General features: G+C 57.5%; 9 non-coding genes across 9 annotated transcripts; all 9 read right to left on the reverse strand.

Moving 5' to 3' along the window:
- Nucleotides 1-872: 872 nt before the first annotated feature.
- On the reverse strand, nt 873-991 carry LOC145427524 (5S ribosomal RNA). The gene has a single exon (XR_013908066.1). It is a non-coding gene; the product is annotated as a 5S ribosomal RNA (ribosomal RNA).
- Nucleotides 992-3043: 2052 nt separating this feature from the next.
- LOC145427525 (5S ribosomal RNA) lies at nt 3044-3162 on the reverse strand. The gene has a single exon (XR_013908067.1). It is a non-coding gene; the product is annotated as a 5S ribosomal RNA (ribosomal RNA).
- A 979-nt stretch (nt 3163-4141) lies between these two features.
- On the reverse strand, nt 4142-4260 carry LOC145427526 (5S ribosomal RNA). Its single transcript, XR_013908068.1, has one exon. It is a non-coding gene; the product is annotated as a 5S ribosomal RNA (ribosomal RNA).
- An 861-nt stretch (nt 4261-5121) lies between these two features.
- LOC145426823 (5S ribosomal RNA) lies at nt 5122-5240 on the reverse strand. The gene has a single exon (XR_013907542.1). It is a non-coding gene; the product is annotated as a 5S ribosomal RNA (ribosomal RNA).
- Nucleotides 5241-6491: 1251 nt separating this feature from the next.
- Nucleotides 6492-6610, reverse strand: LOC145426849 (5S ribosomal RNA). The gene has a single exon (XR_013907569.1). It is a non-coding gene; the product is annotated as a 5S ribosomal RNA (ribosomal RNA).
- Nucleotides 6611-7471: 861 nt separating this feature from the next.
- On the reverse strand, nt 7472-7590 carry LOC145426658 (5S ribosomal RNA). Its single transcript, XR_013907368.1, has one exon. It is a non-coding gene; the product is annotated as a 5S ribosomal RNA (ribosomal RNA).
- A 2830-nt stretch (nt 7591-10420) lies between these two features.
- Nucleotides 10421-10539, reverse strand: LOC145427527 (5S ribosomal RNA). The gene has a single exon (XR_013908069.1). It is a non-coding gene; the product is annotated as a 5S ribosomal RNA (ribosomal RNA).
- Nucleotides 10540-11713: 1174 nt separating this feature from the next.
- On the reverse strand, nt 11714-11832 carry LOC145427528 (5S ribosomal RNA). Its single transcript, XR_013908070.1, has one exon. It is a non-coding gene; the product is annotated as a 5S ribosomal RNA (ribosomal RNA).
- Nucleotides 11833-13402: 1570 nt separating this feature from the next.
- LOC145427239 (5S ribosomal RNA) lies at nt 13403-13521 on the reverse strand. The gene has a single exon (XR_013907971.1). It is a non-coding gene; the product is annotated as a 5S ribosomal RNA (ribosomal RNA).
- Between the last annotated feature and the right edge of the window lie 26 nt (nt 13522-13547).

A 13547-nucleotide genomic window follows, 5' to 3' on the forward strand; every position in this document is an offset into this window, starting at 1 on the left:
GGCACTGGTGTGGTGTAAGTGCCCTCAGCCAGCAGCCACAGGCCCTGGTGTGGTGTAAGTGGCCTCAGCCAGCAGCCACAGGCCCTGGTGTGGTGTAAGTGGCCTGAGCAAGAGCCACAGGCCCTGGTGTGGTGTAAGTGGCCTCAGCCAGAAGCCACAGGCACTGGTGTGGTGTAAGTGCCCTCAGCCAGCAGCCACAGGCACTGGTGTGGTGTAAGTGACCTCAGCCAGCAGCCACAGGCCCTGGTGTGGTGTAAGTGGCCTGAGCCAGCAGCCACAGGCACTGGTGTGGTGTAAGTGACCTCAGCCAGCAGCCACAGGCCCTGGTGTGGTGTAAGTGGCCTCAGCCAGCAGCCACAGGCCCAGGTGTGGTGTAAGTGGCCTCAGCCAGTGCCACAGGCCCTGGTGTGGTGTAAGTGGCCTGAGCAAGAGTCACAGACCCTGGTGTGGTGTAATTGGCCTCAATAGCAACTAATGCCCTGGTGTGGTGTAGGTGGCCTCAGCCAGCAGCCACAGGCCCTGGTGTGGTGTAAGTGGCCTGAGCAAGAGCCACAGACCCTGGTGTGGTGTAATTGGCCTCAATAGCAACTAATGCCCTGGTGTGGTGTAAGTGGCCTCAGCCAGCAGCCACAGGCCCTGGTGTGGTGTAAGTGGCCTCAGCCAGCAGCCACAGGCCCTGATGTGGTGTAAGTGGCCCCAGCCGGTCACTCAGGCCCTGGTGTGGTGTAGGTGGCATCAGCTAGCAGCACAAGACATTGGAAAACAGCCAAAAGCAATGTCGTTAATGTGCCCTCATTAATGGGCAGCTGCTTTTGGTCTTTTAATACACCCCTTCTCTGGATCAAAAGCGGTTCAATGACATGAAAATGAAAGGCTTACAGCACCAGGTATTCCCAGGTAGTCTCCCATCCAAGTACTAACCAAGCCCAGCCCTGCTTAGCTTCCGAGATCAGACGAGGTCGGGCGTGCTCAGGGTGGTATGGCCGTAAGCTGCTGGCCCCAGCACAATGTCTCAATTTATGGATTCAACTGATTAGGTGACAAGTACCTGAAGTTATGAAGACAATCCTTTAACCATACCTGCATGTTTGCATAATACCCTAACCCAAAGGCTCAGTTTAGCATTTATCTAACAGCACAGGCCCTGGATTGTTGAAGATGGCCTCAGGAACCAGCACAGGTTCTGGTGTGTTGTACATGGCCACAGCTAGCAGCACAGGGCCTGGTTTGGTGAAGATGGCCTCGGCCAGAAGCGCAGGGCCTGGTGTGATGTGAGTGGCCTGAGCAAGAGCCACAGGCCCTGGTGTGGTGTAAGTGGCCTCAGCCAGAAGCCACAGGCCCTGGTGTGGTGTAAGTGGCCTCAGCCAGCAGCCACAGGCCCTGGTGTGGTGTAAGTGGCCTCAGCCAGCAGCCACAGGCCCTGGTGTGGTGTAAGTGGCCTCAGCCAGCAGCCACAGGCCCTGGTGTGGTGTAAGTGGCCTCAGCCAGAGCCACAGGCCCTGGTGTGGTGTAAGTGGCCTCAGCCAGTGCCACAGGCCCTGGTGTGGTGTAATTGGCCTCAATAGCAACTAATGCCCTGGTGTGGTGTAGGTGGCCTCAGCCAGCAGCCACAGGCCCTGGTGTGGTGTAAGTGGCCTCAATAGCAACTAATGCCCTGGTGTGGTGTAAGTGGCCTCAGCCAGCAGCCACAGGCCCTGGTGTGGTGTAAGTGGCCTGAGCAAGAGCCACAGACCCTGGTGTGGTGTAATTGGCCTCAATAGCAACTAAGGCCCTGGTGTGGTGTAGGTGGCCTCAGCCAGCAGCCACAGGCCCTGGTGTGGTGTAAGTGACCTCAGCCAGCAGCCACAGGCCCTGGTGTGGTGTAAGTGGCCTCAGCCAGCAGCCACAGGCCCTGGTGTGGTGTAAGTGGCCTGAGCCAGCTGCCACAGGCCCTGGTGTGGTGTAAGTGGCCTCAGCCAGAAGCCACAGGCACTGGTGTTGTGTAAGTGCCCTCAGCCAGCAGCCACAGGCCCTGGTGTGGTGTAAGTGACCTCAGCCAGCAGCCACAGGCCCTGGTGTGGTGTAAGTGGCCTCAGCCAGCAGCCACAGGCCCTGGTGTGGTGTAAGTGGCCTCAGCCAGTGCCACAGGCCCTGGTGTGGTGTAAGTGGCCTGAGCAAGAGTCACAGACCCTGGTGTGGTGTAATTGGCTTCAATAGCAACTAATGCCCTGGTGTGGTGTAGGTGGCCTCAGCCAGCAGCCACAGGCCCTGGTGTGGTGTAAGTGGCCTCAACCAGTGCCACAGGCCCTGGTGTGGTGTAAGGGGCCTCAATAGCAACTAATGCCCTGGTGTGGTGTAAGTGGCCTCAGCCAGCAGCCACAGGCACTGGTGTGGTGTAAGTGCCCTCAGCCAGCAGCCACAGGCCCTGGTGTGGTGTAAGTGGCCTCAGCCAGCCAGCAGCCACAGGCCCTGGTGTGGTGTAAGTGGCCTGAGCAAGAGCCACAGGCCCTGGTGTGGTGTAAGTGGCCTCAGCCAGAAGCCACAGGCCCTGGTGTGGTGTAAGTGCCCTCAGCCAGCAGCCACAGGCACTGGTGTGGTGTAAGTGACCTCAGCCAGCAGCCACAGGCCCTGGTGTGGTGTAAGTGGCCTCAGCCAGCAGCCACAGGCCCTGGTGTGGTGTAAGTGGCCTCAGCCAGAAGCCACAGGCACTGGTGTGGTGTAAGTGCCCTCAGCCAGCAGCCACAGGCACTGGTGTGGTGTAAGTGACCTCAGCCAGCAGCCACAGGCCCTGGTGTGGTGTAAGTGGCCTCAGCCAGCAGCCACAGGCCCTGGTGTGGTGTAAGTGGCCTCAGCCAGCAGCCACAGGCCCTGATGTGGTGTAAGTGGCCCCAGCCGGTCACTCAGGCCCTGGTGTGGTGTAGGTGGCATCAGCTAGCAGCACAAGACATTGGAAAACAGCCAAAAGCAATGTCGTTAATGTGCCCTCATTAATGGGCAGCTGCTTTTGGTCTTTTAATACACCCCTTCTCTGGATCAAAAGCGGTTCAATGACATGAAAAGGAAAGGCTTACAGCACCAGGTATTCCCAGGTAGTCTCCCATCCAAGTACTAACCAAGCCCAGCCCTGCTTAGCTTCCGAGATCAGACGAGGTCGGGCGTGCTCAGGGTGGTATGGCCGTAAGCTGCTGGCCCCAGCACAATGTCTCAATTTATGGATTCAACTGATTAGGTGGCAAGTACCTGAAGTTACGAAGACAATCCTTTAACCATACCTGCATGTTTGCATAATACCCTAACCCAAAGGCTCAGTTTAGCATTTATCTAACAGCACAGGCCCTGGATTGTTGAAGATGGCCTCAGGAACCAGCACAGGGCCTGGTGTGTTGTACATGGCCACAGCTAGCAGCACAGGGCCTGGTTTGGTGAAGATGGCCTCGGCCAGAAGCGCAGGGCCTGGTGTGATGTGAGTGGCCTGAGCAAGAGCCACAGGCCCTGGTGTGGTGTAAGTGGCCTCAGCCAGAAGCCACAGGCACTGGTGTGGTGTAAGTGGCCTCAGCCAGCAGCCACAGGCCCTGGTGTGGTGTAGGTGGCCTCAGCCAGCAGCCACAGGCCCTGGTGTGGTGTAAGTGGCCTCAATAGCAACTAATGCCCTGGTGTGGTGTAAGTGGCCTCAGCCAGCAGCCACAGGCCCTGGTGTGGTGTAGGTGGCCTCAGCCAGCAGCCACAGGCCCTGGTGTGGTGTAAGTGGCCTCAGCCAGCAGCCACAGGCCCTGGTGTGGTGTAAGTGGCCTCAGCCAGTGCCACAGGCCCTGGTGTGGTGTAAGTGGCCTGAGCAAGAGTCACAGACCCTGGTGTGGTGTAATTGGCCTCAATAGCAACTAAGGCCCTGGTGTGGTGTAAGTGGCCTCAGCCAGAAGCCACAGGCACTGGTGTGGTGTAAGTGGCCTCAGCCAGCAGCCACAGGCCCTGATGTGGTGTAAGTGGCCCCAGCCGGTCACTCAGGCCCTGGTGTGGTGTAGGTGGCATCAGCTAGCAGCACAAGACATTGGAAAACAGCCAAAAGCAATGTCGTTAATGTGCCCTCATTAATGGGCAGCTGCTTTTGGTCTTTTAATACACCCCTTCTCTGGATCAAAAGCGGTTCAATGACATGAAAAGGAAAGGCTTACAGCACCAGGTATTCCCAGGTAGTCTCCCATCCAAGTACTAACCAAGCCCAGCCCTGCTTAGCTTCCGAGATCAGACGAGGTCGGGCGTGCTCAGGGTGGTATGGCCGTAAGCTGCTGGCCCCAGCACAATGTCTCAATTTATGGATTCAACTGATTAGGTGGCAAGTACCTGAAGTTACGAAGACAATCCTTTAACCATACCTGCATGTTTGCATAATACCCTAACCCAAAGGCTCAGTTTAGCATTTATCTAACAGCACAGGCCCTGGATTGTTGAAGATGGCCTCAGGAACCAGCACAGGGCCTGGTGTGTTGTACATGGCCACAGCTAGCAGCACAGGGCCTGGTTTGGTGAAGATGGCCTCGGCCAGAAGCGCAGGGCCTGGTGTGATGTGAGTGGCCTGAGCAAGAGCCACAGGCCCTGGTGTGGTGTAAGTGGCCTCAGCCAGAAGCCACAGGCACTGGTGTGGTGTAAGTGGCCTCAGCCAGCAGCCACAGGCCCTGGTGTGGTGTAGGTGGCCTCAGCCAGCAGCCACAGGCCCTGGTGTGGTGTAAGTGGCCTCAATAGCAACTAATGCCCTGGTGTGGTGTAAGTGGCCTCAGCCAGCAGCCACAGGCCCTGGTGTGGTGTAATTGGCCTCAATAGCAACTAATGCCCTGGTGTGGTGTAGGTGGCCTCAGCCAGCAGCCACAGGCCCTGGTGTGGTGTAAGTGGCCTCAGCCAGCAGCCACAGGCCCTGGTGTGGTGTAAGTGGCCTCAGCCAGCAGCCACAGGCCCTGATGTGGTGTAAGTGGCCCCAGCCGGTCACTCAGGCCCTGGTGTGGTGTAGGTGGCATCAGCTAGCAGCACAAGACATTGGAAAACAGCCAAAAGCAATGTCGTTAATGTGCCCTCATTAATGGGCAGCTGCTTTTGGTCTTTTAATACACCCCTTCTCTGGATCAAAAGCGGTTCAATGACATGAAAATGAAAGGCTTACAGCACCAGGTATTCCCAGGCAGTCTCCCATCCAAGTACTAACCAAGCCCAGCCCTGCTTAGCTTCCGAGATCAGACGAGGTCAGGCGTGCTCAGGGTGGTATGGCCGTAAGCTGCTGGCCCCAGCACAATGTCTCAATTTATGGATTCAACTGATTAGGTGGCAAGTACCTGAAGTTACGAAGACAATCCTTTAACCATACCTGCATGTTTGCATAATACCCTAACCCAAAGGCTCAGTTTAGCATTTATCTAACAGCACAGGCCCTGGATTGTTGAAGATGGCCTCAGGAACCAGCACAGGGCCTGGTGTGTTGTACATGGCCACAGCTAGCAGCACAGGGCCTGGTTTGGTGAAGATGGCCTCGGCCAGAAGCGCAGGGCCTGGTGTGATGTGAGTGGCCTGAGCAAGAGCCACAGGCCCTGGTGTGGTGTAATTGGCCTCAGCCAGCAGCCACATGCCCTGGTGTGGTGTAAGTGGCCACAGCCAGCAGCCACAGGCCCTGGTGTGGTGTAAGTGGCCTCAGCCAGTGCCACAGGCCCTGGTGTGGTGTAAGTGGCCTGAGCAAGAGTCACAGACCCTGGTGTGGTGTAATTGGCCTCAATAGCAACTAAGGCCCTGGTGTGGTGTAAGTGGCCTCAGCCAGAAGCCACAGGCACTGGTGTGGTGTAAGTGGCCTCAGCCAGCAGCCACAGGCCCTGGTGTGGTGTAAGTGGCCTCAGCCAGCAGCCACAGGCCCTGGTGTGGTGTAAGTGGCCTCAGCCAGAGCCACAGGCCCTGGTGTGGTGTAAGTGGCCTCAGCCAGTGCCACAGGCCCTGGTGTGGTGTAAGTGGCCTGAGCAAGAGCCACAGACCCTGGTGTGGTGTAATTGGCCTCAATAGCAACTAATGCCCTGGTGTGGTGTAGGTGGCCTCAGCCAGCAGCCACAGGCCCTGGTGTGGTGTAAGTGGCCTCAATAGCAACTAATGCCCTGGTGTGGTGTAAGTGGCCTCAGCCAGCAGCCACAGGCCCTGGTGTGGTGTAAGTGGCCTCAGCCAGTGCCACAGGCCCTGGTGTGGTGTAAGTGGCCTCATTAGCAACTAAGGCCCTGGTGTGGTGTAGGTGGCCTCAGCCAGCAGCCACAGGCCCTGGTGTGGTGTAAGTGGCCTCAGCCAGCAGCCACAGGCCCTGATGTGGTGTAAGTGGCCCCAGCCGGTCACTCAGGCCCTGGTGTGGTGTAGGTGGCATCAGCTAGCAGCACAAGACATTGGAAAACAGCCAAAAGCAATGTCGTTAATGTGCCCTCATTAATGGGCAGCTGCTTTTGGTCTTTTAATACACCCCTTCTCTGGATCAAAAGCGGTTCAATGACATGAAAATGAAAGGCTTACAGCACCAGGTATTCCCAGGCAGTCTCCCATCCAAGTACTAACCAAGCCCAGCCCTGCTTAGCTTCCGAGATCAGACGAGGTCGGGCGTGCTCAGGGTGGTAAGGCCGTAAGCTGCTGGCCCCAGCACAATGTCTCAATTTATGGATTCAACTGATTAGGTGGCAAGTACCTGAAGTTACGAAGACAATCCTTTAACCATACCTGCATGTTTGCATAATACCCTAACCCAAAGGCTCAGTTTAGCATTTATCTAACAGCACAGGCCCTGGATTGTTGAAGATGGCCTCAGGAACCAGCATAGGGCCTGGTGTGTTGTACATGGCCACAGCTAGCAGCACAGGGCCTGGTTTGGTGAAGATGGCCTCGGCCAGAAGCGCAGGGCCTGGTGTGATGTGAGTGGCCTGAGCAAGAGCCACAGGCCCTGGTGTGGTGTAAGTGGCCTCAGCCAGAAGCCACAGGCACTGGTGTGGTGTAAGTGGCCTCAGCCAGCAGCCACAGGCCCTGGTGTGGTGTAAGTGGCCTCAGCCAGCAGCCACAGGCCCTGGTGTGGTGTAAGTGGCCTCAGCCAGCAGCCACAGGCCCTGGTGTGGTGTAAGTGGCCTCAGCCAGTGCCACAGGCCCTGGTGTGGTGTAAGTGGCCTGAGCAAGAGCCACAGACCCTGGTGTGGTGTAATTGGCCTCAATAGCAACTAATGCCCTGGTGTGGTGTAAGTGGCCTCAGCCAGCAGCCACAGGCCCTGGTGTGGTGTAAGTGGCCTCAGCCAGCAGCCACAGGCCCTGATGTGGTGTAAGTGGCCCCAGCCGGTCACTCAGGCCCTGGTGTGGTGTAGGTGGCATCAGCTAGCAGCACAAGACATTGGAAAAGAGCCAAAATCAATGTCGTTAATGTGCCCTCATTAATGGGCAGCTGCTTTTGGTCTTTTAATACACCCCTTCTCTGGATCAAAAGCGGTTCAATGACATGAAAATGAAAGGCTTACAGCACCAGGTATTCCCAGGTAGTCTCCCATCCAAGTACTAACCAAGCCCAGCCCTGCTTAGCTTCCGAGATCAGACGAGGTCGGGCATGCTCAGGGTGGTATGGCCGTAAGCTGCTGGCCCCAGCACAATGTCTCAATTTATGGATTCAACTGATTAGGTGGCAAGTACCTGAAGTTACGAAGACAATCCTTTAACCATACCTGCATGTTTGCATAATACCCTAACCCAAAGGCTCAGTTTAGCATTTATCTAACAGCACAGGCCCTGGATTGTTGAAGATGGCCTCAGGAACCAGCACAGGGCCTGGTGTGTTGTACATGGCCACAGCTAGCAGCACAGGGCCTGGTTTGGTGAAGATGGCCTCGGCCAGAAGCGCAGGGCCTGGTGTGATGTGAGTGGCCTGAGCAAGAGCCACAGGCCCTGGTGTGGTGTAAGTGGCCTCAGCCAGAAGCCACAGGCACTGGTGTGGTGTAAGTGGCCTCAGCCAGCAGCCACAGGCCCTGGTGTGGTGTAAGTGGCCTCAGCCAGCAGCCACAGGCCCTGGTGTGGTGTAAGTGGCCACAGCCAGCAGCCACAGGCCCTGGTGTGGTGTAAGTGGCCTCAGCCAGCAGCCACAGGCCCTGGTGTGGTGTAAGTGGCCTCAGCCAGAGCCACAGGCCCTGGTGTAGTGTAAGTGGCCTCAGCCAGTGCCACAGGCCCTGGTGTGGTGTAAGTGGCCTGAGCAAAAGCCACAGACCCTGGTGTGGTGTAATTGGCCTCAATTGCAACTAATGCCCTGTTGTGGTGTATGTGGCCTCAGCCAGCAGCCACAGGCCCTGGTGTGGTGTAAGTGGCCTCAGCCAGTGCCACAGGCCCTGGTGTGGTGTAAGGGGCCTCAATAGCAACTAATGGCCTTGTGTGGTGTAAGTGGCCTCAGCCAGCAGCCACAGGCACTGGTGTGGTGTAAGTGGCCTCAGCCAGCAGCCACAGGCCCTGGTGTGGTGTAAGTGGCCTCAGCCAGCAGCCACAGGCCCTGGTGTGGTGTAAGTGGCCTGAGCCAGCAGCCACAGGCCCTGGTGTGGTGTAAGTGGCCTCAGCCAGAAGCCACAGGCACTGGTGTGGTGTAAGTGCCCTCAGCCAGCAGCCACAGGCACTGGTGTGGTGTAAGTGACCTCAGCCAGTGCCACAGGCCCTGGTGTGGTGTAAGTGGCCTGAGCAAGAGCCAAAGACCCTGGTGTGGTGTAATTGGCCTCAATAGCAACTTATGCCCTGGTGTGGTGTAAGTGGCCTCAGCCAGCAGCCACAGGCCCTGGTGTGGTGTAAGTGGCCTCAATAGCAACTAATGCCCTGGTGTGGTGTAAGTGGCCTCAGCCAGCAGCCACAGGCCCTGGTGTGGTGTAAGTGGCCTCAGCCAGCAGCCACAGGCCCTGGTGTGGTGTAAGTGGCCTGAGCAAGAGCCACAGACCCTGGTGTGGTGTAATTGGCCTCAATAGCAACTAATGCCCTGTTGTGGTGTATGTGGCCTCAGCCAGCAGCCACAGGCCCTGGTGTGGTGTAAGTGGCCTCAGCCAGTGCCACAGGCCCTGGTGTGGTGTAAGGGGCCTCAATAGCAACTAATGCCCTGGTGTGGTGTAAGTGGCCTCAGCCAGCAGCCACAGGCACTGGTGTGGTGTAAGTGGCCTCAGCCAGCAGCCACAGGCCCTGGTGTGGTGTAAGTGGCCTCAGCCAGCAGCCACAGGCCCTGGTGTGGTGTAAGTGGCCTGAGCCAGCAGCCACAGGCCCTGGTGTGGTGTAAGTGGCCTCAGCCAGAAGCCACAGGCACTGGTGTGGTGTAAGTGCCCTCAGCCAGCAGCCACAGGCCCTGGTGTGGTGTAAGTGACCTCAGCCAGCAGCCACAGGCCCTGGTGTGGTGTAAGTGGCCTCAGCCAGCAGCCACAGGCCCTGGTGTGGTGTAAGTGGCCTCAGCCAGTGCCACAGGCCCTGGTGTGGTGTAAGTGGCCTGAGCAAGAGTCACAGACCCTGGTGTGGTGTAATTGGCCTCAATAGCAACTAATGCCCTGGTGTGGTGTAGGTGGCCTCAGCCAGCAGCCACAGGCCCTGGTGTGGTGTAAGTGGCCTCAGCCAGTGCCACAGGCCCTGGTGTGGTGTAAGTGGCCTGAGCAAGAGCCACAGGCCCTGGTGTGGTGTAAGTGGCCTCAGCCAGCAGCCACAGGCCTTGGTGTGGTGTAAGTGGCCTGAGCAAGAGCCACAGGCCCTGGTGTGGTGTAAGTGGCCTCAGCCAGAAGCCACAGGCACTGGTGTGGTGTAAGTGCCCTCAGCCAGCAGCCACAGGCCCTGGTGTGGTGTAAGTGACCTCAGCCAGCAGCCACAGGCCCTGGTGTGGTGTAAGTGGCCTCAGCCAGCAGCCACAGGCCCTGGTGTGGTGTAAGTGGCCTCAGCCAGTGCCACAGGCCCTGGTGTGGTGTAAGTGGCCTGAGCAAGAGTCACAGACCCTGGTGTGGTGTAATTGGCCTCAATAGCAACTAATGCCCTGGTGTGGTGTAGGTGGCCTCAGCCAGCAGCCACAGGCCCTGGTGTGGTGTAAGTGGCCTCAGCCAGTGCCACAGGCCCTGGTGTGGTGTAAGTGGCCTGAGCAAGAGCCACAGACCCTGGTGTGGTGTAATTGACCTCAATAGCAACTAATGCCCTGGTGTGGTGTAAGTGGCCTCAGCCAGCAGCCACAGGCCCTGGTGTGGTGTAAGTGGCCTCAGCCAGCAGCCACAGGCCCTGATGTGGTGTAAGTGGCCCCAGCCGGTCACTCAGGCCCTGGTGTGGTGTCGGTGGCATCAGCTAGCAGCACAAGACATTGGAAAACAGCCAAAAGCAATGTCGTTAATGTGCCCTCATTAATGGGCAGCTGCTTTTGGTCTTTTAATACACCCCTTCTCTGGATCAAAAGCGGTTCAATGACATGAAAATGAAAGGCTTACAGCACCAGGTATTCCCAGGTAGTCTCCCATCCAAGTACTAACCAAGCCCAGCCCTGCTTAGCTTCCGAGATCAGACGAGGTCGGGCGTGCTCAGGGTGGTATGGCCGTAAGCTGCTGGCCCCAGCACAATGTCTCAATTTATGGATTCAACTGATTAGGTGGCAAGTACCTGAAGTTACGAAGACAATCCTTTAACCATACCTGCATGTTTGCATAATACCCTAACCCAAAGGCTCAGTTTAGCATTTATCTAACAGCACAGGCCATGGATTGTTGAAGATGGCCTCAGGAACCAGCACAGGGCCTGGTGTGTTGTACATGGCCACAGCTAGCAGCACAGGGCCTGGTTTGGTGAAGATGGCCTCGGCCAGAAGCGCAGGGCCTGGTGTGATGTGAGTGGCCTGAGCAAGAGCCACAGGCCCTGGTGTGGTGTAAGTGGCCTCAGCCAGAAGCCACAGGCACTGGTGTGGTGTAAGTGGCCTCAGCCAGCAGCCACAGGCCCTGGTGTGGTGTAAGTGGCCTCAGCCAGAGCCACAGGCCCTGGTGTGGTGTAAGTGGCCTCAGCCAGTGCCACAGGCCCTGGTGTGGTGTAAGTGGCCTGAGCAAGAGCCAAAGACCCTGGTGTGGTGTAATTGGCCTCAATAGCAACTTATGCCCTGGTGTGGTGTAAGTGGCCTCAGCCAGCAGCCACAGGCCCTGGTGTGGTGTAAGTGGCCTCAGCCAGCAGCCACAGGCCCTGGTGTGGTGTAAGTGGCCTGAGCAAGAGCCACAGGCCCTGGTGTGGTGTAAGTGGCCTCAGCCAGAAGCCACAGGCACTGGTGTGGTGTAAGGGGCCTCAATAGCAACTAATGCCCTGGTGTGGTGTAAGTGACCTCAGCCAGCAGCCACAGGCCCTGGTGTGGTGTAAGTGGCCTCAGCCAGCAGCCACAGGCCCTGGTGTGGTGTAAGTGGCCTCAGCCAGTGCCACAGACCCTGGTGTGGTGTAATTGGCCTCAATAGCAACTAATGCCCTGGTGTGGTGTAAGTGGCCTCAGCCAGCAGCCACAGGCCCTGGTGTGGTGTAAGTGGCCTCAGCCAGCAGCCACAGGCCCTGATGTGGTGTAAGTGGCCCCAGCCGGTCACTCAGGCCCTGGTGTGGTGTAGGTGGCATCAGCTAGCAGCACAAGACATTGGAAAACAGCCAAAAGCAATGTCGTTAATGTGCCCTCATTAATGGGCAGCTGCTTTTGGTCTTTTAATACACCCCTTCTCTGGATCAAAAGCGGTTCAATGACATGAAAATGAAAGGCTTACAGCACCAGGTATTCCCAGGTAGTCTCCCATCCAAGTACTAACCAAGCCCAGCCCTGCTTAGCTTCCGAGATCAGACGAGGTCGGGCGTGCTCAGGGTGGTATGGCCGTAAGCTGCTGGCCCCAGCACAATGTCTCAATTTATGGATTCAACTGATTAGGTGGCAAGTACCTGAAGTTACGAAGACAATCCTTTAACCATACCTGCATGTTTGCATAATACCCTAACCCAAAGGCTCAGTTTAGCATTTATCTAACAGCACAGGCCCTGGATTGTTGAAGATGGCCTCAGGAACCAGCACAGGGCCTGGTGTGTTGTACATGGCCACAGCTAGCAGCACAGGGCCTGGTGTGATGTGAGTGGCCTGAGCCAGAAGCCACAGGCACTGGTGTGGTGTAAGTGGCCTCAGCCAGCAGCCACAGGCCCTGGTGTGGTGTAAGTGGCCTCAGCCAGCAGCCACAGGCCCTGGTGTGGTGTAAGTGGCCTCAGCCAGCAGCCACAGGCCCTGGTGTGGTGTAAGTGGCCTCAGCCAGAGCCACAGGTCCTGGTGTGGTGTAAGTGGCCTCAGCCAGTGCCACAGGCCCTGGTGTGGTGTAAGTGGCCTCAGCCAGAAGCCACAGGCCCTGGTGTGGTGTAAGTGGCCTCAGCCAGCAGCCACAGGCCCTGGTGTGGTGTAATTGGCCTCAGCCAGAGCCACAGGTCCTGGTGTGGTGTAAGTGGCCTCAGCCAGTGCCATAGGCCCTGGTGTGGTGTAAGTGGCCTGAGCAAGAGCCACAGACCCTGGTGTGGTGTAATTGGCCTCAATAGCAACTAATGCCCTGGTGTGGTGTAGGTGGCCTCAGCCAGCAGCCACAGGCCCTGGTGTGGTGTAAGTGGCCTCAATAGCAACTAATGCCCTGGTGTGGTGTAAGTGGCCTCAGCCAGCAGCCACAGGCCCTGGTGTGGTGTAAGTGGCCTCAGCCAGAGCCACAGGTCCGGGTGTGGTGTAAGTGGCCTCAGCCAGAGCCACAGGTCCTGGTGTGGTGTAAGTGGCCTCAGCCAGTGCCACAGGCCCTGGTGTGGTGTAAGTGGCCTCAGCCAGCAGCCACAGGCCCTGGTGTGGTGTAAGTGGCCTCAGCCAGCAGCCACAGGCCCTGGTGTGGTGTAAGTGGCCTCAGCCAGCAGCCACAGGCCCTGGTGTGGTGTAAGTGGCCTCAGCCAGCAGCCACAGGCCCTGGTGTGGTGTAAGTGGCCTCAGCCAGAGCCACAGGTCCTGGTGTGGTGTAAGTGGCCTCAGCCAGTGCCACAGGCCCTGGTGTGGTGTAAGTGGCCTGAGCAAGAGCCACAAACCCTGTTGTGGTGTAATTGGCCTCAATAGCAACTAAGGCCCTGGTGTGGTGTAGGTGGCCTCAGCCAGCAGCCACAGGCCCTGGTGTGGTGTAAGTGGCCTCAGCCAGCAGCCACAGGCCCTGGTGTGGTGTAAGTGGCCTCAGCCAGCAGCCACAGGCCCTGATGTGGTGTACGTGGCCCCAGCTGGTCACTCAGGCCCTGGTGTGGTGTAGGTGGCATCAGCTAGCAGCACAAGACATTGGAAAACAGCCAAAAGCAATGTCGTTAATGTGCCCTCATTAATGGGCAGCTGCTTTTGGTCTTTTAATACACCCCTTCTCTGGATCAAAAGCGGTTCAATGGCATGAAAATGAAAGGCTTACAGCACCAGGTATTCCCAGGCGGTCTCCCATCCAAGTACTAACCAAGCCCAGCCCTGCTTAGCTTCCGAGATCAGACGAGGTCGGGCGTGCTCAGGGTGGTATGGCCGTAAGCTGCTGGCCCCAGCACAATGTCTCAAT

The sequence above is a fragment of the Astatotilapia calliptera genome, chromosome 3 (assembly GCF_964374335.1).
Source record: "Astatotilapia calliptera chromosome 3, fAstCal68.1, whole genome shotgun sequence".
NCBI lineage: Eukaryota > Metazoa > Chordata > Actinopteri > Cichliformes > Cichlidae > Astatotilapia > Astatotilapia calliptera.